A 26,575-nucleotide genomic window follows, 5' to 3' on the forward strand; every position below is an offset into this window, starting at 1 on the left:
AGACTCTATTTACAATGTGTGTTTGTAGGCTTTCTAAAACTTCAGCTTGACCATGTTTCCACCAGCTTTGGTTGAGTTTTGATTTCGTCACGCAGAAGTGAATCAGAAATATCAGAGTGCATATGGAAGAGTAAATCAGCATGAACCAAGTGCCTTGATAAGAATGGCCATTGTTGTTCCCTTCTGTATCAGTACATTTGTTTATTCAGTTAAAGTGCAGGTGTACTCCATAACAGTACATGTACATTATAAAACAGAATAAGTCGCCTATATTCTGTTTTGTCTGCTGCCTTAACGCTTTTAAAACATTCCCAGAGAAACCCCATTCTTCACAGTAATCCCATAAAACGGCAATGTTACAGGGCTGTAATGCTAGGAAGTTACATAAACTAACATTTTGATAGTTGAAAATGTTTTTGTATGTATTTGTGTTGCTTTAGAACAGTAGAATATTACTTAAGTGATCGCTCTTCGAAGGAGGGAGTCCACGTAGTAAATTGTATAGTAGTCCCCGGCTTGACGTATGCAATTCATATTCAAAAGACTCGAGTTTCGTTTCATCCTGGCTGCACTGCAGATGGTGACGTGACACAACACACACTCAGGTGACCGTCTCATGAATGATGCAGTTTGTGTGTGTGTGTGTGTGCGCCCGCGTCTGTCTATGTGCTTTCCTGGTCCTTTGTTTTGTTGTTCCAGGGGAATTAAAGTTTCAGTTCCAGCCCTATCCGCGTATGCTTGAAAAAAAAGATGAGAGAGTTATAAATAATAGTAATAATGAAACAATACGGAGTTTCTCCGGGTTAAGAGCTGGAATGCTCAGTATCTCGTAGAAGATAATGGTGCTGGACGCCTGCCAGTGGATTGTCGCTGTCTCTCCCCCCCCCCCCCCCTTTTTGCTTGCACAGAGCAGCAACCTCGGGCTATTGCAGAGGTGGATAACTGTTCCATATTTGGCTTACACATTCACACACGCACTCACGCACGCACGCATACACAGAAAGGAGGGGGCAGAGTGCAAGAGAGCTATTAGCTTAACTGCTGCAGACATCATTCTGATAGTACGGGGAGACGATCAGTACAGGAAAGAGTGCTGGCAACGAGGAAAAGGACTGCCTTCCCAGAGCATTGCACCGTACAGTAAGTCGTGTTATACCTAGTGTTATTTACTCTGTCCTTTCTGAAGCGCGGCCACTTTTCTCACCCAGCACAAGTAAGGATGATGGCTGTAAGTGTGCAGGGATCACCGTAACTGTTTATTGCAGCTGTTTTTTTTAAATTATTGTTATTAGTAGTAGTTTTTAGAAAACAAGAAGGTTCGCACGGCGATCGGAGCACGGATCTCGTTGCCGGACTGTCAAACACCGTAGTACGGCTGCGTCGCTTCGCGGTCGTAAGGTTGTACTATGAACCGTGGTGCCAAAGTAGCGAGCGGGCGTTTCGGGGAATTAGAGCCGGCCGAGGAGCGCACACGGCCAGCCGTGGCGTACGGCGATATCGCAGTAAAACTGCGCCACTTTACCTTCTCTCGGTTTCACATTGCACTACTGACAGCACTTTCTCGCAAGCCCGATTCCGTAGTACGGGGCTGCGCTCTACTATGGCTACTATCGTTACTATAAAATGGCTCACGTTGTGCTCGGGGCTGGACGCGTCCGCACTGTCGCAGTTTGAGTAATATTTCACGCCATGGAGGAATGCCTGACAGTTCGCTAGAAGACATTTAACTTACTAGGTTTCACAAATATCCGAGCACACGGATTGCAAACAGTTTCTTTTATTGCGCGATGAATGCCTAAAATATGGACATTGCATTTGAAACAATCTAAAAACATATCTGATTCCCGGATCTTTATACCCAGCGTAAAAGGTGGATAGTTTTACGTTTGCAAATGAGTTGCACTATTACATTGAAGCTGAAGTATCCGATGACAGCTCCTCTGTACAGCTGTTGGTTGGACTCCAAGGTGTCACACAGCCCAGCTCCGGTTATATAATGGGCTATTGGGGATCCCGGTGATTACAGATGTTTTTTTTTTTTTTTACTTTGTTTACAGTCGAGAGATGTGATGCACGTTGAAAGGTCTAACAAAGTACGGCCGATCTGTTGAACAAAGATGATTATATAAAAAGTTGTTAAAGACGCTCAATACTCGCATGTAGTCGAATTTGTTTCTGGATTGAATTATTGATTAAACAATGGACCTACTCAGAACACAATATTATAATGAACTATTAGCTACAGTCTTGGATGTTCTTTTACGAGTTGTCATCCTGTTAGGCAAGTTTTAGGTGCCATAAGATTTTGGGTTTTCAACTGCGGAATTTGAGTATAGCAGATTATAATGACATAATTAATACATGGTATAGGTTGAGTGGTACAAACGCAGTTTTGTACGGTGGTAACGGTTTCATTACAAGCTCAAGCTGTAGGGCTAGGTAGAAAAAGATTTAAGCACAAAACGGGACTAACGTCAGGTATTTGCGCTGATGGCTATTTATGGCCTGTCATTACAATTAATGATTGTTATTTATTAGGCTTGATAATTTGTTGGGAAACGCTGACAGGGTTGTCACATTGATTAACGGTTTAATTTGACCGGCCCTTGCATGAAACAAGAAATGAGTTAATAAAAATATATTACTTGTCCCAATGAATTATGATGTTTAGCCCTATTCTATAGTATCACTGGTAACAATGATTTCTGATGTTTGTGTTGAGTGAATTTATAATTCTGCAACAATGAGTATTATAGTTCTTTAAAAAAATTATTGAGTGATTAAGTGATCATTTAATTTAATAAATTAATAAATTACTATATTGTCACATTGCCTTTATCAGACTTAACATTTAATTGTTTCACAACATTTTTTTGTGATTTACCTGTAAAAATGATCCGGTTCGTTTGTCTTAACGTTGCTTTAGCTGTTCGATTAAGCCGTTGATAAATGTTTATCGCCTATGATAAATAAATGATTTGTTATATAACGAGCTGCTGCTCCTGAAAGGAACGAAGGAAAACAAAAACAAGTGGCCCATTTCCCGTACGTTAATGACCTTTTTACGTTTGCAGTGTAATATATAAGTAGCTAATGCATTTCCATTGCCTTGGTATATCAGCCGTATTGCCGGGTCAGCCAGCGTCCGATGGCCTGCATAGACCTCGGCGGGGGCCTGTCACATCTAAACTCATCCTCGGTCCTTTATCAGCTGTGAATGGAATAAACGTCCAGGATCCTCTGCGTCTTTTGATTGCTTAATAACGGGTGGGGGCGCATGGAAAGTTAGTCATGCTTTAATTATATTCAGAACTGACGCCGTAGTGCACAAATCGTCTTTAGCTTCGAGTGCTTTTGTGCAGACTGCTGGTTTGGGATGCCTGACAACGTTATCGAGATTCTATTTTTAATTGTATGTGTGTTTTTTTTAGTCCTCATACTGCATTTATTTGTTATTGACCAGATTTGAGCCGTTACCCGTCACACCGCAAAACTTGATCAACTTTTGTTGATATAGACTGATCAGCAATTGCGTTGTCAGACATAGGGTGACCTATTAATTTATTAATTATTGTTTAGTGCTATCGCGCTAACTAGCAGCACATTGGTGCAAAGTGGAACATTTTCATAAGCAGTGGAGTCAGCTGGCACTCTTGCCTTTGTTTCCAATGTCTGACTTTCAAAAACAGCAAAAGCGTAGGGTGTCAGCTTGCCAGGTAGGCGGCTCGTCCTTTCTCGCTTGGCTGAGAGCGCAGTGGCGCACCCTCACCTGGAGGATGGAGCGCGTGCATTCCAGCTCCGTCACGGGAGACATTCCCCTGCCCCGCCCACTGGGGGGGTTCGTCTCGTGCAGAGATGTGTGTGTGTGTGTGTGTGTGTGTGTGTATCAATTCAAGTCAAGTAGGTTTCGTTGTCATTTCAGCTATATACACATTATACAGTGTGTGTGTGTGTGTGTGTTTGTGTTTGTGTATGAGAGAGAGAGAGAGCAAGGCTTCTGGGCAACTGAACTCAATGAATATTGTTCTTATGTTTTTAATTTTCTTTTCTCAAAGCAAGTTCCCTGTGGCCCAGGAAATTTACCCCGGTACATCGGATACACAGCTTGATCAGCAGGGTTGGTCGTTTTGTTCCGCTGCCTTTGATCGTTATATTATTACAGAATATATTATTACAGAATGGCTTTACTTTTGGGCTTTATGGAGTTTTACTTATGTCCTACCTGTCTGATATTCTGCCCATTATTAATGTCTCTGAGACAGATCAGAACCAGTACAATGAAAGGTGACCCAAGGGCGCTGGCCCGGGCCCTCAGGGCTCCGCCAGTTTGCGTGCCGGTCGGGAGGGACACTGCGGCGCCCTGTTAAGCTGTTCCTCGATGGCAGGGCATATTTCTCATGAAACAAGCTGAAGGGCATCACGCTAGCTCCGTTCTGCGGTTTTGCGCATAACCGGGCCAGCAGAGCTGTGTTTCAGGTGCGTCAGAGGCCTCGACCAGCTCACCTTTGGCTCAGTGTCACTGCCCTGGGACCAGCTGAGCTGGGTCCTTAATTAGATACCGAGAGTGGATCAGGCCACGTTGTCCGGTTGGGTGACTGGAGCACTGTTGTCCCAAACCACACAAACTCCACACTGAACTTTGTGAGTGGCTCACAAATGCGATTGTTGCCGTCTAACTGGTTTAAAAGGCGGGGCTTTACTCTTTTAGTGGTGGGACGGGCCAATCGGAAGGCCCGCATCTCTGCATCAGACTCGGGGCTGCGTTTACATGTGAAGGTGCATGCTCCACGTTTTGACTGTGTCGTGGACCCAGGTGACTCCGCCCCGAAGCCCCTAACGCTGTGATTGGATCGATTTTCAGCCTCGCTTAACGTGACTGTCTCGGCTCAGTGTTTTTCCATTCAGAAAAAAAAAAAGCACTACGGTGTTAGTAGACTGTGACCTGCTGCTGATTGGAATGGAAACCCTGCCATTCCCATCAGGCGGCGCTCCGCGTGAGTGAATTATTAAAACCGCCGTGAGGCATGTCACCCTTTGAAACACCAGGGCTTTTTTGTAATCTAATCGTGCCGGCAGCATCCAAATCGCAAGACATGTGCTCTCACCCCCTCCTGCCAGCCCCGAGGGGGGTCTGGTTTCGTGTTAGGTGGCCTTCCAGGCAATGCCTGAATCGGGTATGAAAACACACGCCGTGTTTACCTAGTACGCACAATGCCTGGGGATCGACACTCCGTAGGCGCAGAGCGGGAGGCCTTAACGGCCTGCGGTGGGTCCCTGGCTCATTTATAATCGGACCTTTTTGCCGGCGTCAGAGAGTAGGGAGGTGGAGGGTGTATCGCAGCCCATTTCCAGGTCCTGTAAGGGTTCAGACTGGGGGAGGCGGGGGATGAGATTTGCCCCAAACACACAGACATAGGAAGACAAAGTGGGTATCCAGGTATGGAAAGGGGTCACTGTCGAGGTCACACATCAGGATCTGGGCCATAAAAGAAATGCCCTGGGGGTGCGGCCTTGGCACATGACCTTGCCACCCCCTCCCTCATATTCCACTCCTTTTCCCGTCACCTTAAGTTGCCCTGAGCAACATTCCTGTGATTCAGGGCCTGCATACGCGCTGAGGTTAAACAGTGACACATGCTGGGGGTGACAGGTTCATGCTTGGGAAAAGGGGGGAAGGGGGTCTGCGACTGGACTAGCTGGGGCGGGGGGGGGGGGGGGGGGGGGGAAATGACATCAGCAGACGTGCACGTCCTGCCTTTGGTGGAGCCCGGCACGGGCATCCACCTGCGTGCTCTGGGAGGACAGGCGCGTGCAGGGAGAGGAATTCAATAACAGGAAAAAGCACGGACACAAACAGTCCCAAAATGGCAAAGAAAAACCCACCCAGTCCATGTTATTCTTGGCGCATTAAACGGCCTCCATTATTCATCCCTGGCCGTTCCGTGAGCTGCACGCAGATGGGATTGGTGGGCGTCGGCAGAGGGCCACCTGGGCCACGAGTGCCCTCATTATGCCGACGTATGGGCGCTGTTATTGGGCGCGGCGCTCCGCTTCCAGCTCGCCATCAGGGGGCGCCCCAGAAGCCGAGTGGCACTCGGGTCCATTCAAACGTGCCGGTGACAGGCGACCCATTTGGTTTGAGTCCCCCGGGAGGAGCGAAGGAGTGTGTACTTTATGTAAGGCAGCTTGGTTTCTTGAGTGGGGGGCATGTTTGATGTGGGTACAAACCAGGAATGTGAAAATTTTTATTTTTTGAATTTTAGGTTTGGCCTGTGGTGAGAAGGTCATCGGTTCAAATCCCAGGGTCGACACAGTGATTTTATGGTTAAGTCTCTTGAGCAAGGCCTTTAACCTCAATTGCTGCAGACACCGGCTGACCCTACTTTAACAAAATGTATGCTATGTTGCATAAAAGCATCTGCTAAATAAAATGTAAATGTAAAAGTTTAGATGATTACTGACCCTCCAGAGGCCTGACCCGGGGGCCAGTGCTCTCCCGGGGCCATGTCCCTCTTCAGCCCGCCCGCCGTGTCCCACACTCCCTTCCTCTTGATCTGAGATCTAAGAAAAAATAACGCTTCCTGGTGGAAATTTCATTCATATGTCTACGTAGAAAGAACTGGATGCCTGCTATAGGAAAAGTCCCCGCGGACGACATCGTCAAACCAAATGAGCAGGTTCTGGCCTGAGGCCCTAATGCTGTAGGAAGTTAGCAAGCCAGCTCCCCGCTCTTACTTTACTGATCTAACTGATGCCCCCAGAACTGTCAGCGGCTTTTCCTCCTCTCAGGCCGAGAGCTTCATTCGTCCCATTTTATGTGTGGGGTCTGGTTGGGGTGTGTCTGTGCCTACATGTGTTATGGTTCGTTCAGCGCCCCCAGGTGGTGATTCTGGGTCTGACATTGTCTAGTCAACGCTGACATCTCTTACTTCTGGGACCTCCATTCTCATCTGATGCCTCTTCCTTCAACCTTGGGGGAAGGTGTGTGTGTTTTGGGGCTGAGAGACTGTGGAGATGCCCGGACTGACTGCTGAGGTTGAGCTGTGGTTTGCCGTGTGATCGCTGTGGTAGCTCGGGGGACAGTGTCCATATTTCGTCATAGATCTCCACACTGTATGTCAATGCATGTTCCAACCAGACTATGCTATTCGAAAGGACACTGATGAAGGCAGAGCTGGTGAGCGATATTTAGGCTTTGACCATGAAGACTCGTGAAACTGCATCCACATGTGCCTGTGCCATCCTGGGCCTGATCGGGACTGGCTCTGTGCTGAGCACGGCCTGTGCCATCCTGGGCCTGATCGGGACTGGCTCTGTGCTGAGCACGGCCTGTGCCATCCTGGGCCTGATCGGGACTGGCTCTGTGCTGAGCACGGCCTGTGCCATCCTGGGCCTGATCGGGACTGGCTCTGTGCTGAGCACGGCCTGTGCCATCCTGGGCCTGATCGGGACTGGCTCTGTGCTGAGCACGGCCTGTGCCATCCTGGGCCTGATCGGGACTGGCTCTGTGCTGAACACGAGCTGTGCCATCCTGGGCCTGATCGGGACTGGCTCTGTGCTGAACACGACCTGTGCCATCCTGGGCCTGATCGGGACTGGCTCTGTGCTGAGCACGACCTGTGCTCTCCTGGGGTCTTCTCTGTGGTGACAGAGTGCTATGTAACTGGATGGCTGGCGCCATGCTTTTGGGGGGCTTACCACTCCATGCTCCTGCCTCATGCTTATCAGTAGTGCTTTCTTATTTTTCTCTTGCTTAGTTGCAGGTGTGACAGGCGGGATATAACTAGTGTCTTTCTAAAGTCTAAAATGATGGATGCATTGGGGCAGGTACCTCTGACTTCCTGTTCCTGGTGTATAGGAGCATGTATCCAGAAGATGTTTTTAATAAGCTGTTCTGCAGAGTGAAAATATGTAAATATGTGCCCATTTCCATCACAGAGATGCGTGTGTGTGTGTGTGAGAGAGAGAGAGAGAGTGAAAGAGAGAGAGCACCCCCACCCCCTGATTTTCCCCATTGAACAGACAGGTCAGTAGCTCAGCACCCCCCCCCCCCCCCCCGTATATGCCGTTGCCGTGGCAAACAGATGAAGCCGAGATGCCGGGTTGGCCGTGTCTGTGAGGGGGTTCTGCTCAAAGGGAGCATATGTTCTGACCCACACATGGGCTGCTCTCAGGTCGCACCCTGGCCTCTGATGCCCATTACCAGGGACTCTGGGTTCGGTTAAAGGCTGCCTGTGATTGGCTCAAGCCGTAAGGCACCGGAAGTCAGCTGAGGACCAAGCTGCACTGCCGGTCCCTTTCGGGGCCACAACGACACCAATGCTGTTCATCTTCCCACCTTGTGCTGAACGGGAAGTAGATAACCTTTAATCTATGATTTAAAGATAGCAAATACTGGATAGCATCAGCCTTGACACGTATTGCTGTGAGTAGCATGTGATTCCATTTAAAATGCCATTGGCTGTTTCTTGTGGACCTGTGTGAAGGCTAACGTGCCATTGGTCGTTTTTCATGGCCTTGTGTGAAGGCCCACGTGCCATTGGTTGCTTTTCGTAGCCCTGTGTGAAGGCCCACGTGCCATTGGTCGCTTTTCGTGACCCTGTGTGAAGGCCCACGTGCCATTGGTTGTTCCTCATGGCCCTGTGTGAAGGTCCATGTGCCATTGGCCATTTTCGTAGTTAAAGGGCCAGGCACTTTTGATAATTTTTGTTGGCCTGGTTCAACGTGCCACTGGTTGTTTCTCGAGTCTTTGATCAAATGGACCGGGGCATCGGCCATTTCTGGTGGCTTCATTTGAAAAATGTAATCAAAAGGAGTACAGATTATGATTTTAATTTGCTTTCGGTGCCACTGGTTCTGGTCTGTTAGCGAACGGCCTGGACTTCATTCCCATGAGTTTGTGCACATGCAGCTCTGGGGATCCATCAGTGTAGCACTTGGATTCCTCCACGCATAACGCATAATGTCTCTAGCTGGGAAACTGTGACCTATGTGGGACAGCCATGACCTTTCAGTGGTCCTGAAAGCGTTTACAGAATACCCAATGTTTAATAATGATAAAAAGAATAAAGCACAATTTAAAGCTTCTGGACAGTTCCACATGGTCTCAGGCCTTAAGGTTCTGGGCAGACGGGGCTTCAGGAATCACCATGATCCATATGACCCTATTATGTCTGTCCATGCGTAGGTTGATGTCCATGTCAGATTCCCAGAATGCATCTGGACCCTACAGCAGTCAGGTGTGGGTGGCTGTGGGAGCAGACGCTTGCTGGCTGGGTTTTTCCCCTCTTATACTGCGGTAAATCGCGTGTCTGACCTTGGTTTTGGAGCTGCCAGCTGTGGTGCACTAGTTCCCACGGTGACACAGCTGGTACCACTGGCTGCAGGTGCCCCTGTAGCGAGAATCCAAAGCTGGACCTTGAGATGGTGTGTTTGAGGTCTGTGCAGAGCCAAGCCTAGCCATGGGTTGCCAGATCCCGCCAAAAGCTACTCCAACTTGCAGTTTGGTGGGGAGTACAGACACAAACAGTTCTGGGTTTCCCACGCCGGCATAAACACAGCTGCCGGCATCAGCGGGGGCCGACCCCTCCCCCGTCCCCCTGGCCCGAGCCCGGGGGCCTGAAGAGCCTCTGAGGCCTTATGGGAAAACGGGAAATGCCAGTCAGTGAAGACTCCTCCCCTGCCCTGCGGAAGCCGTGTAGATTCCCTACCGACAGACATTCCTCAGGTTCCTGATGTTTGATCCCTGGCCTTCAGAAGCGGACCTGCCCTCCCTCCAGGTCCGATTTAGGGGCGGGTGGATGATAGTGGCGAGCGGTGTCCCTGAGACTGGGGATTCTGGGAAAAGGGTCTTGGTTCGTCCTCTATGCCTGTAGCTGAGCAAACCATCTGCTCTGGGCCCTGAGGTGGCCTCATCTATTCATTTATTCATCTTGTGCACCGTGGGGGGGTGAGCTTTGCATGACCTGGAACCCGGGGCTTCCCTGAGGAATGTGCGGGTTGATGGGCGGGGGTGTAGGATTGTGGGGGGGTGGGGATTGTGAAGCCCCGCTCCTTTTGGAAGGATGCCTAGCCTCTTGATTCATGCAGTTGACCAATCCGAATTGGCTCCCACATTGTTCCTCGAAGGACTGGGGGGGGGGGGCTGTTTGTCCACTGATTGTGGCTGTGACTGTCGCATACTTGTTTGAGGTGGACGAGGGCCACTCACTGTGCCCCCCAGCTCTGGCAAGGGGAACTGTGGCAGGTTGGAGCGGCTTTGTTCTCTACCTGGGTAACTTGTCCCTCCCGTTCACACCCCCCTCGTGAGAGTATCATGCTGAAACATACTTGCGGGGCAGGGGGTTGTAACTCTGCAATAGTACCCGGCTTCCTGTCTGAGGAAGAAGTGAAACTGAGGCCTTGCTGAGTCAGGGAACAGCCTGTGTGTGTGTGTGTGTGTGGGGGGGGGATTGCATAGATCACATCTGGGGACCAAAATGTCCCCAAAGTGTGGTAAAACCTGAAACTTCCTTACTTTTGGGGACATTTTTCAACCCCAATTTTTTGGAAATCTGTGAATGCAATCAAAAAAGTAAAAATGCCAAAGGTCTCGTATTTCGGTTGGCTACTTGTGAAGGTTAGGGCTGGGTAGGAGTTCAGGTCGTCATAGCTGGGATTTGGATTATGCCCATAGAAATGAATGGACAGTCCCCACAAAGAAATGTATACATGTGTGTCTGGGTGAGTGTCTGTACGCGTTTCTGTGTGTGTCTGGGTGAGTGTCTGTACGCGTCTCTGTGTGTGTCTCTGTGTGTGTCTGTGTTTGTCTGTGTGCTGTGCAGAGGGACAGGAAACACTCACACTGCAGTTGTTTTGTGAAAAGTCACACTTGTCCGCCGGATCGCCCGCTGTGGCTCGCTGTCGGGCTGCGATGTGCAGCCGTGTGCTGGTGACAGACCGCGCTGCCGCGTGTGTTACAATGTGTTAGTCAAACTGAAACCCCTGTGGGTGTGGGTGTCCCCCCCCCCCCCGCGTGCATGTACACCCAGAGTAGGTTTTCATCACCTCCTCTGTAAAATATCTGAGTGACTTCTGCTGTTTCGCCTACCCAGAAAGCTGTTCGTCCGTCCTCACAGCCGGGGGGGAGGGGGGGGGGGCAGTGGTAATGTCCCCACAAATCCATCTCTGGTTCCTGAAAGCCGGCCCGAGGTGCATACCCAGAATTCCCTGGTACACAGAGAGAGGGGTGCTGACGAAGAGGCCCGGTGAGCATCCCTGCTGTCCCCCCCGACCCCTTACCTCATGCTACTCTGTCTGCCTGCTGCCAGGCTCGATTCTCGGGTGGGGGGGGGGGGGCACGCCGCATCGCAGAGCATCAGGAAATGGTTAGCGAGGCAAACAAACAGTGCAGTTGCTATGGCAGCACCCATTTATAAATAGCGGGGGCAGCACTGGTTTTTTGAATGTGTGCTCCCTGCAGGGGGGGCAAGGGGGTTTGCTCTGGGGTTAATATCATTCTGAGAGCCTTCCTGTCTCTGTGCCCCCCCCCCAGGGAATGGTGAGAGTACCCAGAGACACACGGACGTGGACAGACGGAGTGGGAGTCTCGCGCTGCTCCCCTACCCCGCTGGCGGACATCTCCAGGCAGGCTGGCTGGACCCCCGCCTACCCCTGAGCTAACCCCAACCCCCACGCCCAGCTGGCCTCTCTGCACCCCCACACAGGTGAGTACACCCCCAAAGCATTCCCCGCTGTGCCGGGATTCCCCCTGACCTGGAAAGCGATTACCCAGCATTCTCTGCTTCCAACCAAAAGTCTTTCTCCCACGATGTCATTGACTGGGGGATGCACACACACACCGACACAGATACAGGCAAGGCTGGACTGAGCAGGCCCTTTAGATGTGTCATCCACTCCCTAACACAGCAGATGCATCTTTTGGGCATCTTTGGGTGACATGTGCAGTGAAGATGCATGAGAAATGAGAAATCAAGGGTTTTGAAGAGGAATGACTTGCTCAGATGGTCTTCAGAGTAAACATAGAGCTTCTCCAAGTTGCCACCAGGCGCTGACCGCTTCATGGCATCTCAGGAATCAGTCACTCGGTGACAGAGACGGTCAGGGTCACGGTGCCAGTGAATAAATCAGGTGACAGAGACGGTCAGGGTCACGGTGCCAGTGAATAAATCAGGTGACAGAGACGGTCAGGGTCACGGTGCCAGTGAATAAATCAGGTGACAGAGACGGTCAGGGTCACGGTGCCAGTGAATAAATCAGGTGACAGAGACGGTCACGGTCATGGTGCCAGTGAGTAAATCAGGTGACAGAGACGGTCAGGGTCACGGTGCCAGTGAGTAAATCAGGTGACAGAGACGGTCAGGGTCACGGTGCCAGTGAGTAAATCAGGTGACAGAGACGGTCACGGTCACGGTGCCAGTGAGTAAATCAGGTGACAGAGACGGTCACGGTCACGGTGCCAGTGAGTAAATCAGGTGACAGAGACGGTCACGGTCACGGTGCCAGTGAGTAAATCAGGTGACAGAGACGGTCAGGGTCACGGTGCCAGTGAATAAATCAGGTGACAGAGACGGTCAGGGTCACGGTGCCAGTGAATAAATCAGGTGACAGAGACGGTCAGGGTCACGGTGCCAGTGAGTAAATCAGGTGACAGAGACGGTCAGGGTCACGGTGCCAGTGAGTAAATCAGGTGACAGAGACGGTCAGGGTCACGGTGCCAGTGAGTAAATCAGGTGACAGAGACGGTCAGGGTCACGGTGCCAGTGAGTAAATAGGTGACAGAGACGGTCAGGGTCACGGTGCCAGTGAGTAAATAGGTGAGTGGTCAAGGTGTAGTTGTAAAAGCCCAGGGGCCCTCTGACGTCGTCAGTGTCGCCCCTACATGTCACCTGTCCCCTGGGGGCACCTCCCACTTGTCTCACATAAGGTTGACAGGATCTCCACGCACCTAGGAGCCCTTTCCCCTGTGAAAATGAACTCCTAGTCTGCCCCCCCCCCCACCTCGCTGACTCACTATATATGCTTGCAAAAATCCTTACGAGTGCTGATGCTGACAGGGTCCCTTGGGTGTGGGGGGAGACCTTCAAGCCTAAGAAGCTTAATGAGCTTAACGAGCCTAACGAGGGCTTAGGCATGCAGACCTCCTACCTTTAGCGCGGTGTCGCTTTCAGATAAACATCACTATGACGTACTCATCCGTATCCACCTGTGTGTAGAGGCTCAGGGACTAGTTAGGGACTCTGACAGACCCGTCCTCAGCCCCGCCCCCCCTCACCTAACCCCTGTCATGTGACGTGGGTCTACTCGTCTCTCCTGGTAGTACTGGAGCTGACCTCCGTCACAGCGCCGGAACCCTCGGCACACATAAAAGAAGTTTTCCTGCTTCTAATTGTAAAAATAATTCTCCCACCAAACAGACAGATGGTGGCCTAGGCCCCCCAGGTATCTGGAACGTCTCCGGTGTGGCCGAGCTGTAGGGGGGGGGTGCGTGTGTCTGGTGCCCCCAGAAGCCACAGCTGGCTGGGTACTGGCATCCTGGCGACGCACCAAACCCGCCACAGAGAGCCCTTCAGACCACTTAGAGCACTTGTCTGTAATTGAGTAGAAATGCTTTGAAAAGAAGCCCTTTATCTCTGACCCTGATGGGAGACGATGCCCCCCCCCACTCCCTGTCCCCCTCACTCATTCTTGACTGCCTTCCAGTTCCAGCACTGTCAGGATACAACAGGATGGCGATTTGCTTTAAACCTGCCACACGGGGTGGGTTGTGGGGGCATTTGTGTGTGTGTGTATTACATTGTAGGGACGAAATGTCCGCACAACGTGATTAAACCCTGTTATATTGAAGTTGTGGGGACCAAAGGAGCTTGCCGGCTGTCCCATCGGACTGACCCCTCATCCGCCACTGCTTCCTTTGAATAAATGGCAGATACAGGACACCATTTTTTTTCTACTTCATATATTAATCCCCTAAGCAAAGATCAGGCCCGGCCTGGGTTGGCAGGAGAGTGCAGCCGGGATCCCGTGTCCGTGTTTGACAGCGGGGGTCTGACCCCATGGCACCCGCCCCCCAAGGTGACAGCAAATCCCGACGGGATTGGCGTTCCTGACGCTGCGTTTCTGGTGTTAATGTGACATTCAGTGCCTGGGAGCCCCACACAGACACCCCCCAGTGCCTATTGGGAAGCTTACGTCTGTAATTAAGCGCCTAATGTATAACTTGCTATACGCACTGGCTGTAGCTGTCTGCAATCCCACAATGCCCCTGGCCTCTCGAGTGTGGTGCCCGACCAGGTGTCCTTGCTATGTTCTCCTGTGTATAAACACCATATGCTCTGTAAGCACATCTCTGTCAGCCCCCTGCTCCGGCGCGTGCCTGAGGGATGCCACGAACGTGACCACGTTCCTGCAGCCGTGCCCCGGCCCTCTCCAGCCACACGCGGGGGGGGCCCATACGTGCTGCATCGCCATGCCAACCAAGCAAAAATAGCAGCTGCTCGGCAAGCGGGCTGGTACGGCTTTCTGTGCAGGGCTTCCACATACCGTTTCCTGCTTTAAATGTGACTTTCTTTTGAACAGTTTCTTCCGAACTTCCTTTTATGGAAATGCCGCTCCATCCGGCTTTGGGTGCTCCTGGTTTGGGGGCACAGCTTAACCATGTTCCCCCCCAGACCCATGTGCAGTGGCCATCCCCCTGCACCCCCATCCCCCCCCCCCCCGCCCCCCCCCCCCCTCTGCTTTGGGGTGGCATGCAGTGACACTTGCCCTGGGCTCGTTCTCTGGTCCCTGGCAGAGATTCCTGCAGTGAATTGTGGGTTTCCTTTTAGGCGGGTTGAGTTACAGCATGGGTGTGTAAGTAGTAGTGCAGCCCCCCCACCTATGAAGAAACCCATCATCAGAGATGTTGATTGACATCAGCCCGGTCCTGGTACATGTGGCTAAGCCCACACTGGGTATCTCTGCATGTACGGCAAACCCGCCACACGGCACACGTGACCCACACGCACTGGAGAGCCCTCCCCCCCTCCGGCCGTCTGCTGCCGTCTGCACCATGACTGCCCTCCCATATCCGCGTGAATCACGCCGCCTGCGTTGCTCTGCAGCGTGGGAGCCTGGGTATTTTTAGCAGGCGTGGGCTTGGGAATCCAGCGGGCGTGTGCCAGAGATCCAGAATGGCTGGCGGCGCGGAACCAGCTCGGCCTGACCCTGCGCTCCTCTGGGTACCGCTCGCCTCAATGCCGAAATGTGGCTCATACCATCTTGGGCTTCTTGATTGAAAGCTTAGTATGAAAGAATGAAAAAATGTCTGTTATCTAATGGGTTTTCTAAAAACAGCAACTGTGGCTGTTGAGGAGGGAGGAGGTGCTTGGTGAAGTCGCTTCTTCTCAGAGGTCCAGGCTCACCGCTGGACTTCCTGGTTCTGAGTGCCTCAGGCTGGCTTCTAAGTGGCCAGTGAGGGTGTGATACTTTGTAAAGGCAAGTGTCCCGACTCTGAACAGAGTTTTGGATGGCAGGGGATGGGTCGCTAAAGGAGGGCATTTTGGAGCAGACAGTTCTGACACGTGTTGAATCGGGGAAATCCCTCTGTAAGGTGCACCTAGCTTGACGGGTGGGGCGTGCTCAGGCGTGTGCAGGCTGGTTTGTGCTCCCAGTCTGAGAAGGATTACAGTTTGCTCGTATGCTTGTGCTGAGTTTGTATATGCTGTGAAAAATAGCACGCTGGCTGTGAAAATCAGACCAGGGGATTATATTGCCGGGAAAAGCCATTTGTAAAGCGGTTACCTCGCTGAGCCGTACCCTGACGGTGAAAGGATTAAGGGAGCAGGCTGAGAGCCTGGATAAGCCAGCCAGAGAGACCGAGACGGCACTCGAAGCTGGATGCCCGCCATTCTGGCTCTCCCCTGTCCCACTGTGGGCCTCCCGACTGCAGGAGGCGCTCCCGGGCTCTGGGGTCTCACATTGAGTCATTTCTGTGGCTCTTCGAAGCTCACGGGAGCGTTTAGTCTTCTTGTGAAAAGGCTCAGAATGCAAGCGATCTGTTTCGGACGTGACGTCGATCAGTGATCACAAGCCCCCAGCTGGCAGTCCGGCCAGGAAGTGGCAATCGTAACAACAGATCGGCCTTCGTTTTCAGGATTCCTTGGGGTCCGTCATTGCTGTGAGAGGGGCAGACAGTTCACTATCCAAGCAGCTTTTAAATAGAGATCAGCAAGCATTCTGTTCTTCTGTGTGTGTATGTTGGACTGGATTGTTGATCAAGAACTACAACTAACATGGCAGACGGACTACAGAGCCCATGACCACATTACGAGTTGCACCTGAGAGCAGGTTTACGTTCAGTTGACAGCAGCTTGCCGCTTACGGTGGAGTTTGCGGCTAAATGGAGCGTGTCGGAGTCTGGGAAGGATGCCCCACTGGCGGCTCAGGATACCTGACAGCGTTGTCAGTGATTGTCCGCCTTTAAATGAGTCTCAGGCAGCTGCTTCTTTTATCTTTACAGTCTTCGGATGCTGTGTTATTTATGGGGGGCTGGTCCTTTTTTTTCCCCTCTCCTGCGGTTCACTAGCTGAACTGGAGAATAAAGGCCTCATACAGGTGGACTCTGTCTCTGCTGGTGAGTGTTGTACCCGCCCCCCCCACCCTTCCTGATACAAACACACAGACAGCCAATAAGACTCCGTATGGTCATGGGTAAAACACATCTGAAGATGAGAATTCTCCTCTTAGATGCCCTCTGTATGACTGGAGTAATTCTATGATGTTTTAAGGTGGTGAGCGTAAGAGGGACCATAATCCATGTAGAAAGGCCACCTTCATTATTAGCCAATGGTATGTTTTGAATCAGTGACAGGGGTCAGTGTCCCTGTCGCCCCGCCCTTAGGTAGGACTGTCTGTTTGCAGAGGATGAAAGCTAACTTGTGACAGTTTCACAGTGGAGTCCAGCCCCCTGCGGTGTTTGTCTGATGCCTTGAGGAGGCAAAAATCCTTCCGCCGTAAAACTTCTGACGGCAGTCTGTCGGCTCTGAGATACCATTGTCTCCTTGTCATGGAGGTCTTCTCGCTTGAGGATGCCGAATGCTGACCCCTGCTGAGGGTACTGGGGAGAAGCCTGGGGTCCGGAAAAATGTATAGGCATGGCAGGAGGCCAGTGGAGGTCCCCAGAGAGCCGGGAGCAGACCCGATCTGGAAAGCAGAACGTGACCATCAGCGCTGCTTTCTTTCTATTGCGGCTTCATTATCAAAGCCGGGTCTGAGTGTTTGTTTAGTTGATCTCGTATCCATGACGACTCGCAGAACAATAGCGGAGAGGAGCCTCAGAGGTGGCACCGCGTGGCGCCTTGTGATGTCAGCGGTGACACGGTGATGAGATTTCCCGGCTGCGCCGTGACCGGCTCCCCAGCAGCTGCAGGGTGAAGAGCACATCTCAGCGGCTTTTGGGGGGAGAGAGGCTGGGTCAGGCTGAGAGGTGGGGTCTGGCTATGAGGGGGCAGGGTATAGCTGTGAGGGGGTGGGGTCTGGCTATGAGGGGGCGGGGTCTAGCTGTGAGGGGGCCGGGTCTGGCTATAAGGGGGCAGGGTCTAGCTGTGAGGGGGTGGGGTCTGGCTATGAGGGGGCAGGGTCTAGCTGTGAAGGGGTGTGGTCTGGCTATGAGGGGGCGGGGTCTAGCTGTGAGGGGGCCGTGTCTGGCTATGAGGGGGCAGGGTCTAGCTGTGAGGGGGTGGGGTCTGGCTATGAGGGGGCGGAGTCTAGCTGTGAGGGGGCCGGGTCTGGCTATGAGGGGCTGGGATCTGGCTATGAATGGGTGGGGTCTGGCTGTAATCCCCCCTCCCTGGTAAACGGATGGGAGGGAAGCACCCAGAAAGCCATGTGGAGGGGCGTCACAAAGACCTCGCTTCAGATAACAATGAGATCAGACAGTTCTTCGGCCCAAGAGCCCTTAGAGCTGAGGAGGGGTGGGCTTCCTCCATGAAGCCTTGAGTAGGACAGAGAGGACAGAGAGGGTCCAAATGTGCGCGATGTCATCAGTGCCTGTTTGTGGGCTTTGGTCTCGCTCTAGATGTCTCATCATGCTTGCCGTAATGAGGCGGTAATAAACAGTGTAAATGTTTGCTTCCCTCAGGCCTGGTAATGCTTCTGGATTTACGGGCCGCTGGGACACGTGAGGGTCACTCTCTGGGCTCTCGCCGCTCCCGCCTGATTGGCTCCTTTGTTTTAAGATAACAGACACTGGCTCGGCGTGGGAGTGAGGGTGCAGTTGTGGTTCCTGTCTCCCTGTGACCCTCCTGTATAGCGTGGATATAGCCGGTTGGGGGGGGGGGGGGGATAAATCCCCAGCCACATGTATCTGACGGCTCCGTCTTCCGGTGACCAATCAGAGTCAGTGGACACGTGTGGAGCCTGAGCGCTACTGGGTCTCTGTGCTCCTCACTGTTCATGGCTCCTGCTCACAGAGAGAGGAGAGAGAGAAACCCAGTGTGTGTGTGTGTGTGTGTGTGTGTGTGTGTGTAGCAAATGTGAGGGGAACGCCGCAAGGATCCCAGCTTTCTGTCAGCCCCCCCCCCCTCCGCACTGGGGGTCTCCTTTCTGCCTGTAACCATAGAAATGTTGTAGTGGTGTCTGTCTCAGGGTGACTTTTTTCACAGTGACAGAACATGCACAGCCAGGTCTGATTGTTGTCATTATTCCTGGCACCAGTGGAGCGCGTACCTGCTCTTTGGGCCTCCATGGCCTACTGTCTCGCCCCGCCCCCATGGGCCTCCATGGCCTACTGTTTCGCCCCGCCCCCATGGGCCTCCATGGCCTACTGTCTCGCCCCGCCCCCATGGGCCTCCATGGCCTACTGTCTCGCCCCGCACCCAGTGAGTCTTCATTGGCCTGCTCTCTCGCCCCGCCGCCAGTGGGCCTCCATGGCCTGCTCTCTCGCCCCGCCGCCAGTGGGCCTCCATGGCCTGCTCTCTCGCCCCGCCGCCAGTGGGCCTCCATGGCCTGCTCTCTCGCCCCACCCCTAGTGGGCCTCCATGGCCTACTGTCTCGCCCCGCCCCCAGTGAGTCTTCATTGGCCTGCTCTCTCGCCCCACCCCTAGTGGGCCTCCATGGCCTGCTCTCGCCCCGCCGCCAGTGGGCCTCCATGGCCTGCTCTCTCGCCCTGCCCCTAGTGGGCCTCCATAGCCTGCTATTACCCAGGAACCTCCACATGTGTGGAAAATGAGTAATGGTCAGACATCACACGTGGAGAGCTCAGTAAGTACCACCCATGCATGTCGCCTTGGACAGACAGGGGGGCTGGGAACCAGTGCATTGCTGGTCACGAGTCATGGATCCGTTCACCTCTCAGAGCGAGCTCTTCACGTTCCAACGTGGCATCCCTCGGAAATCTTGCCCGTGCCGGGGGCTGTGGCAATCCATGCCGCCGTCACCCGGCTTACTGCCCGCATTCCGGAGAAAACAGGACGTTGTGCCAGGGGTGACGTGCGGAGACGCTGAACTTCCCCAAACGGTCTCTCCCCAAAGTCGTTGCCTGTCCACTGCCACACAGCTGAAACCTGTGAAATCAAGGAAGTAGCAGAGATGAGTTTCTATTGAGAAGTGACATGTCCAGATGGGTCTCATGGGCCTTCCGGTGGTCTGATGGATTTTTTTATGCCATTAGGGCATATGAGGGATCATAATGCATACAGAGAGACCGAGCTGTTATTAGCCAATCATATCTTTGGATCGCTGAGTGACAGGGGAAGGGGGGCTGCAGGGGCCTCTGGGTTTCAGCTGGAGCCAATCCCTCTATGGTCCCGCCCCTGTCTGCTCCAGACCACTTTGGTAGAACCTCTGATACTGTTGACCCAAAGTGAACGTGCCTTCTCGATGGCACTCCAGAACCTTCCCGCAGTTGCTTCCTGTCCCAGAAGCTCTTCAGATCTCGGCCCAGTCGACCCGTCTGCCAACTGGGGGCACAGAATCAGGCGCCTGCGGATTAAAAAGGTCCGGGATCACTGAAATCCTGTGTTGTGGACCTGCGGGTGAACAGCGCCCACCTTAGGTCAGCATCAGTTCGATATTCTGGGCCCTGGGCATGACGCTCTTTTTGGTGCAGGCTGTGTAAAGGCATCCAAAAATAAACCAATGCTGTCATCTGAGCTGCTCAGAAAAATGCAGGGAGCTGCTCCTTTACATCAGCCAGTCCACCGGCGCAGCCCCATGTGACCACGGCGAGTATGACCTGGCGTGCGGGTCGTCCAATCAGAGGGCAGGGTGAATCTCCAGGCCGAACATCAGCTGTGCCGTCTCACCAACGACGGAGCAACACGTGTGTGTCCATGGTCGTGCTCCCGTACCACCCAGAGTCAACAGCAGGGGAAAATTCACAAAGTGTTTGGCACATTTATTAGTATTTTTTACCCAGGAAAAATAAGGAAGAAGGAATCGTTGGTTGGTAAAAAATTGTCCTGAAAATGATAGGCTAAGCCTGTACACAGAAACACACACACGCAGAAAGACACACACACGTTTATATTCATATCTTTTTGGGAAGAACCATAATGGCAACTATGAACACCTTAACCCCTACCCAGCCCTAACCTTAACCATAAATAACCAAAAAAAATACAAGCCTTTTGCAATTTTTAGCCTTTTGATTGCAGTCAAAGATTTTTATAAAATTGAATTTCCCCTTGTGGGGACCGAAAAATGGTCCCCGCATCATAATAACAGGTTTTTATCATACTGTGGGGGCATTTGGTCCCCAAAATTTAATACGTACATGACCCAGACACCCACACACACACAGGTTTATAATCATATCTTTGTGGGGACTCTCCATTCATTTCTACGGGGAAATCTCTAATCCCAACATGACGACCTTAACCCCTACCCAGCAATAACCTTAGCCATTTTTGCTTTTTTGATTGCAGTCACAGATCTTTGTGGGGACCTGAAAAATGTTCCCCACAGCATCAGATTAACAGGTTTTTATTACATTGTGGGGGCCATTACAATGTAATATAACCCTAATCCACAGACACACACACACACACACACACACACCAGACGCCACCCCGACACTGTAGCCGCAGTACCTGCTGTGTCAGGCTCTGACTCATCGCTGTACAAACACGCCTTGCTGGAGTAGCAGCGAGCATCCCGGAGCCGCCCGGCGACACGGAGCGTAGTGACAATAATGACACGCCCCCCCCAGCACCCCCCTGCCTCGCCGGGTATGCAAATGAGGTGTGGGCAGAGTGAGCGTGGTGCTCCTCGCGCCTGTTGGAGACCTCGACTACAGAGGCTATAAATAGCCACGCGCCACGGCGGCCTGAATGGACTCGGATCGCTCTTAAAGGGACAGACGCACCTTTCGAAAGGCCCCGGGTTTAAAGGGACAGACACGACTTTAATCGCACAACACCATTCGAAAGGCCTCAGGCTTTTCACTTTATCACACTGTTTGTTGGTCGATTCCTGTCACGGTGTTTGCGGAAAGAGAGGAGCCCATATTCAGTGCTCGTACAGGAAGCCGACGAGGCTCGCGGAGCACAGCTAGACGCAGAGATGGGCAGGGCTAAAAAAACAAGAGAGATCACTCCGAAGCAGAGCGCATGCCGGGTCACGTGACCTCGAGAACGCCGGTGTGCCGCACCCTATTACACTCACAGCCGGCGGGTCACGTGACCTCCCGAGCTCCATCACGTGACTTGGAGAAGTGACGCTGAGCGAGCAGGCCAGCGGGGCAGTGTTGCATAACGCGTGTTGAGTCATGTGACAGAGCGGGGGTGGGTCCTGTCCGTGTAGCAGCCGGCGAGGAACCCATCGACAGCTTATGTAATTTATAGGTTATAGGCCCACGCATGTCTGCTCTCATTCGTTTATCTACTGTAGGGTAACCCAAGGTTCCCAGGGGAGGAGGTCTCAGTAAGGCAGATACTGGGGCTTCTGTTGGCGGGGGGGGGCAGGCCAGTGCTTCAGAGGCCAGTGTTCTTTTCAGTAAGCTATTAGAGATCATCCGTCTGCATCATCCCGACTAAACTGAGCAAAAAGTACTAGTTAACCCAGTGATTACTTGAACCACCAGGACCAACCCCCTGGCCCAGGAACCCAAGCTCCCGGAAGGTTCTGATGCAAGCAGCACTGATGAGAGGGAGACGTTTATGGAAACGTTCAGAGCTGCTGATTAGACCATTTGTCACGAGGTCGCCCTGACCACAGATGCGAATTATGGCTGACATAATAGCGTGAGACGGCCCCACTGCGCCCACGGCCATACTGGCACCCAGGGCTTTCATGAAAGGAAGGTATGGAGGACCCCCCCCCCCCCCCCCGGATATCTTTTAGCCATTGTTACCGTGAAATTACAGGGTCTGAAATGATCATTCAATGTCACAGGAGCACAAAATTGTATAAAGTTAAGGAAATTAAATTAGTCATTAAATAAGATGTTTTTACGAGGCTTTTTACAGGAAATTTACAGGCTGTTTTTGCTCGTTTTCTACAGGAATATGCACTGGCCCTTTAAGTTCTAAGTAATTAGAACTTTAATCATGAGCCTCCGTATGTGTGTGTATGTGTGTCTGTGTGTGTGTGTGCAGGTTTGTATGTACCACACTGTGGGGACCAAATGTCCCCACAATGTGGTAAAACCTGTTGCGTTGTCCCCACAATGTGGTAAAACCTGCTTCTGGGGACATTTTTCAGGTCCCCACAATATAAACCTCAATTTAATGAAAATCCGGGAATGCAATCAAGAAACTCAAAATGCCAAAAAGTCTTGTATTTGGTTTGGTTAGTTATGGTTAAGGTTAACGCTAGGTAGGGCTTAAGGTTGTCGTTGATGGCATTAGGGTTTTGCCCATAGAATTGAATGGAAGGTCCCCACAAAGATATGAATACGTGGATTGTGTGTGTGTCTGTCTATGTCTCTATGTCTTTGTCTGTGTTTGTGTGTGTCTCTGTGTCTGTCTCTATGTCTGTGTGTCTCTCTGTGACAGTATCTATCTGTCTCTGTGTCTGTGTGTATCTATGTGTCTCTGTGTCTGTGTGTATCTGAGGCTGTGTGTATCTGAGGCTGTGTGTGTCTGTCTCTGTGTGTCTATGTCTGTGTGTGTCAGTGTATGTCTCTGTGTGTGGGATGCCAGTTATAGGCTCTTTGGCTCAAAGTGCCACAGCCCCATATCGATCTGTGATATAACCGCTCTGTAGTAGCGGTGATGTCATCGCGAGCCGCTCGGTCTCCATGGCGACCCTCTTTCGGCTTGGCAGGCAGCCGCTGGATGCGCTGATTGATTAGCTGGGGCTGCCCGGTGTAGGCGGCCTGGCTGCTAAGTGCTTATTCTGTGAGCTAAATCACTTATGGCTGCAGACCACCCTGAGCTTGATGGCTGCAATCAATGCGCCCCCCCCAGCCCGGTCCATCGAGTCCAGTGTTACCCTTGGTGCACTGTCCCAGGCTCTGAACTGGGTCATCGCAGTCACAGGGGTCAGTGGGGTGGATTATTCCCCCCCCCATGCCATGTTTGCCCAGGCCCTGTGCAAACGCAGGAGGGGGCTTTGCCAGTGGGGGCATTGCTAACTCATGAAGCCGCACGTTTTTATTGCACGATCGATTTCCAGCATGAACCGGGAATTCCTGGAAAGACAAGGGCTGCCTGTGGGTCTGCAGGGGTCACAGGACTGCTGTGCCAGAGGGGATATTTACCCGGCTCTTTATCTGTCAGGAAGCTAAATAGTGATGTGAATAAGCCTCCTGGGACTCTCTATGGCTCTACAGCAGCCCGTCTCTGCCCCTGCTCCTGCCCCTGCCTCTGCCTCTGCCCCCACCTTTATCCCTGCCCCTGCACCTACCACTGTTCCCACCTCTACCCTGGCCTCTGTCCCCACCTGCGCTCCTTTACCCCTGCCACCGCAACTGACTCTGCCCTCGCCCTTTCCCCTTTCTCTACTCCTGCCTCTGCCTCCACCGTGGCCCCGCCCCCCAGCCTGATCTGAGTCCCTGCCCCAGTTCACAGCCACTGGCTGCCTCTGCTCTTAATTACCGGCTATCTCTGCCTCATTTCACATTAACTGGCTGCCTCTGCTCTTAATTATCGGCCACCTCTGCACTTAATTATGGACTGCCTCTTCTCTTAATTACCCTTCACCTCTGCTCTTAATTACCAGCTGCCTCGTCTTTTAATTACCAGCCGCCTCCTCTCTTAACTACCTTCCGCCCCTCCCCTTAATTACTAGCTGCCTCTGTTCTTAATTGTTGGCCGCATCTCTGCTTAATTAACCATGGGCTGCCTCAGCGCGCAGTTGTGGTCTTAAGTCTCTACAATGCACATTCTGCAACTCTCCTGACCACCAGGCAGGGAGCAGGGTGTGATCCCACTGAAGGAGGAAGTGGGGGTGCTGGCTGATTGTGAGATCAGCCTATTGAGCACTGGATCCTGCCGGCCAGTGCTGTTGAGACCGGCCTCTCCCAGCCGCCGGAACAGGATTACCACAGCGGGCCTAACACAGATGGCTCGCTGTTCGTTTTACACATTGTGTGAAGCTCCACTGAAGGAGGCACATATGCTACTCTGCCGTCTTGTATCGTGGCTGGAACCACTAGACGGCCTCTGCCAGGATGGGTGGGATGGAGGGGCACAGACCACACCCAGCAGCGTCGTTCTCATTGGATGTGCTAAGAATCCCTGGTAGGAATGCCCCCCCCCCCCAGCACTCACTGGGTTAGACACACTTGCTCTGTATCTGTGTAGCTAAGGTCCAGATGAGTGGCTCCTGCTCTAAATCGCATGTGTTGGTGTCCGAATGAGCTACTTTGAAATGAAACTGGGCCGCTCGGACCCGCCGTTTAATCCCTCCATAATCCCGGATGCAGGTTAGCTGAGCTGAATCTGAGACGGGTCATGACCCAGGTATATAAGATTCTAACAGGTCTGGATGCTGTTCAGCCAAATAGTTACTTCAGTATTGGTTCAAATACAAGAACTCATGGCCATAGGTGGAAATTAGTGGGAGAACATTTTAAACTGGATTTGAGAAAGTACTTCTTTACACAGCGTGTAGTCAGAGTATGGAATAGTCTCCCTGTTAGTGTAGCGCAAGCTAAAACCCTGGGTTCCTTTAAGTCGGAGCTAGATAAGATTTTAACAACTCTGAGCTATTAGTTGAGTTCTCCCCAAACGAGCTTGATAGGCCGAATGGCCTCCTGTCATTTGTAAATTTCTTATGTTCTGACGTCCATTCGCAAGGTGACAGACCGAGCGACGAAATCGCAGGTCCGGGGTCAGATAAGCATGAGCATGTGGCTGAAGGCAGCGTCTGACGCTGGAGTAAAAGCCTGGACTTACTACACGGCATCTCATTTTCTGCTCAGCGCCCTCAGTGGCTCAGGAGTTGGAATGTCAGACTGAGATGTGCTGATTATGGTCCATCTTATTATGGTCTGGCAGCTCTGCAGTGTAGGACCCCAGGATTCTCTGGAGGGGTAGGCGGGGTCTTTTGGTCTGTCCATCTTTATCGGGGGTGGCAGGGTTAGGTTTAATGTCCTTCATAACTAGCACCAGTCACATAACGTGCCTTTAACAAGAATGTAGATCTACTCTGTTCTTCTGATTACCTTTGGTTAACCTTGTTGTTGTAGCTGTGCTCCTCAGCCGTCTGGTACTGAACGACTTATCCGTCTCTGAGCTCTGCACCGGGCCGGCCTGGCAGAGCCCGTCACTCACTTGCATGTTGTTGTTGAGCATGCCAGCGCCATGCTGCTGTGGATGGGGCGGTGGGCATAGGATGGGGGTCACTGCTGGCTGTTACAAAGCCCCCCCCCCCCCCCCCGTTGTGAGGAGCACGTCAGACACGACCCGTAACGTGCATTTCCGTAACGTGCGTTTGCTGACATCCGTTCCGTTTCGCGGCCGATGAAAGGCCAGCTGTCTGGCTAGCCAAGGCCCCCTGGTGCATTGTGGGAGTCCACGTTAATCATTAAAGCATGCTTAATGTGCGCGTGGGGGTCTCCCACAGGGGGGAGCCACATCGGGGGAGGACAGGAATGAGGGCACACAGTTTGTTTGGGAACAAAAACGCCGATTATCAGAGGGTGGAAACTTGGCCATGATTTTGGGCTTGTGAGGGAAGGAGACGCCTACAGACACAGATTCTGAAGGCACCCGGGGAGACACAGCTCCATGGCTTTGTCTGTCTTCTCGCTCTGTGTCCTCCTTCCTCTTCTAACAGCTTTGAAAGGGACTCGAAGCTTACAGTGAGTGTTTGGGAGCCCCAAGGTTTGGGGCATGGTGTCTGCGGCAGGAAGAGCCAGGCAGCCCTGTGAGCTTTTGTCACAATAGATCCTCCTTTGTAGCGGGCAACAGTGAGTCAGGCACATACAGTTACATTAGTCACAGAGATGTTTGGTTTGGTACCTGAGGGACAGGGAATGCAACAGAATGTATTCTCCTCGGTAATTTAGATAAAATGCATAAACAGATGAAACAGTCCTGTGCATCACAGGTGCTGTTCTGTTAGTTTTCATTCTTTTAGCAGTAAGTTAATGCGGGTCGAGCAGAGTCATGGGATTTCCTGATTTTTTTTAGCGTGAAACAGCAAGCTA

General features: G+C 52.1%; 1 protein-coding gene across 2 annotated transcripts in view; it reads left to right on the forward strand.

Annotated features, from left to right (window-relative positions):
* The first annotated feature begins 952 nt into the window (after nt 1-952).
* Nucleotides 953-26,575, forward strand: part of LOC111843838 (ataxin-1-like) — a 50,731-nt gene continuing 25,108 nt past the window's right edge. For both annotated transcript variants that reach the window (XM_072706028.1, XM_072706027.1), the window contains exons 1-2: nt 953-1,140; nt 11,534-11,705. The gene's annotated coding sequence lies outside the window, so the exon portion shown is untranslated. The remainder of the gene's footprint in view (nt 1,141-11,533; nt 11,706-26,575) is intronic.

This window comes from Paramormyrops kingsleyae, chromosome 23 (genome assembly GCF_048594095.1).
Source record: "Paramormyrops kingsleyae isolate MSU_618 chromosome 23, PKINGS_0.4, whole genome shotgun sequence".
In the NCBI taxonomy this organism is placed as follows: domain Eukaryota; kingdom Metazoa; phylum Chordata; class Actinopteri; order Osteoglossiformes; family Mormyridae; genus Paramormyrops; species Paramormyrops kingsleyae.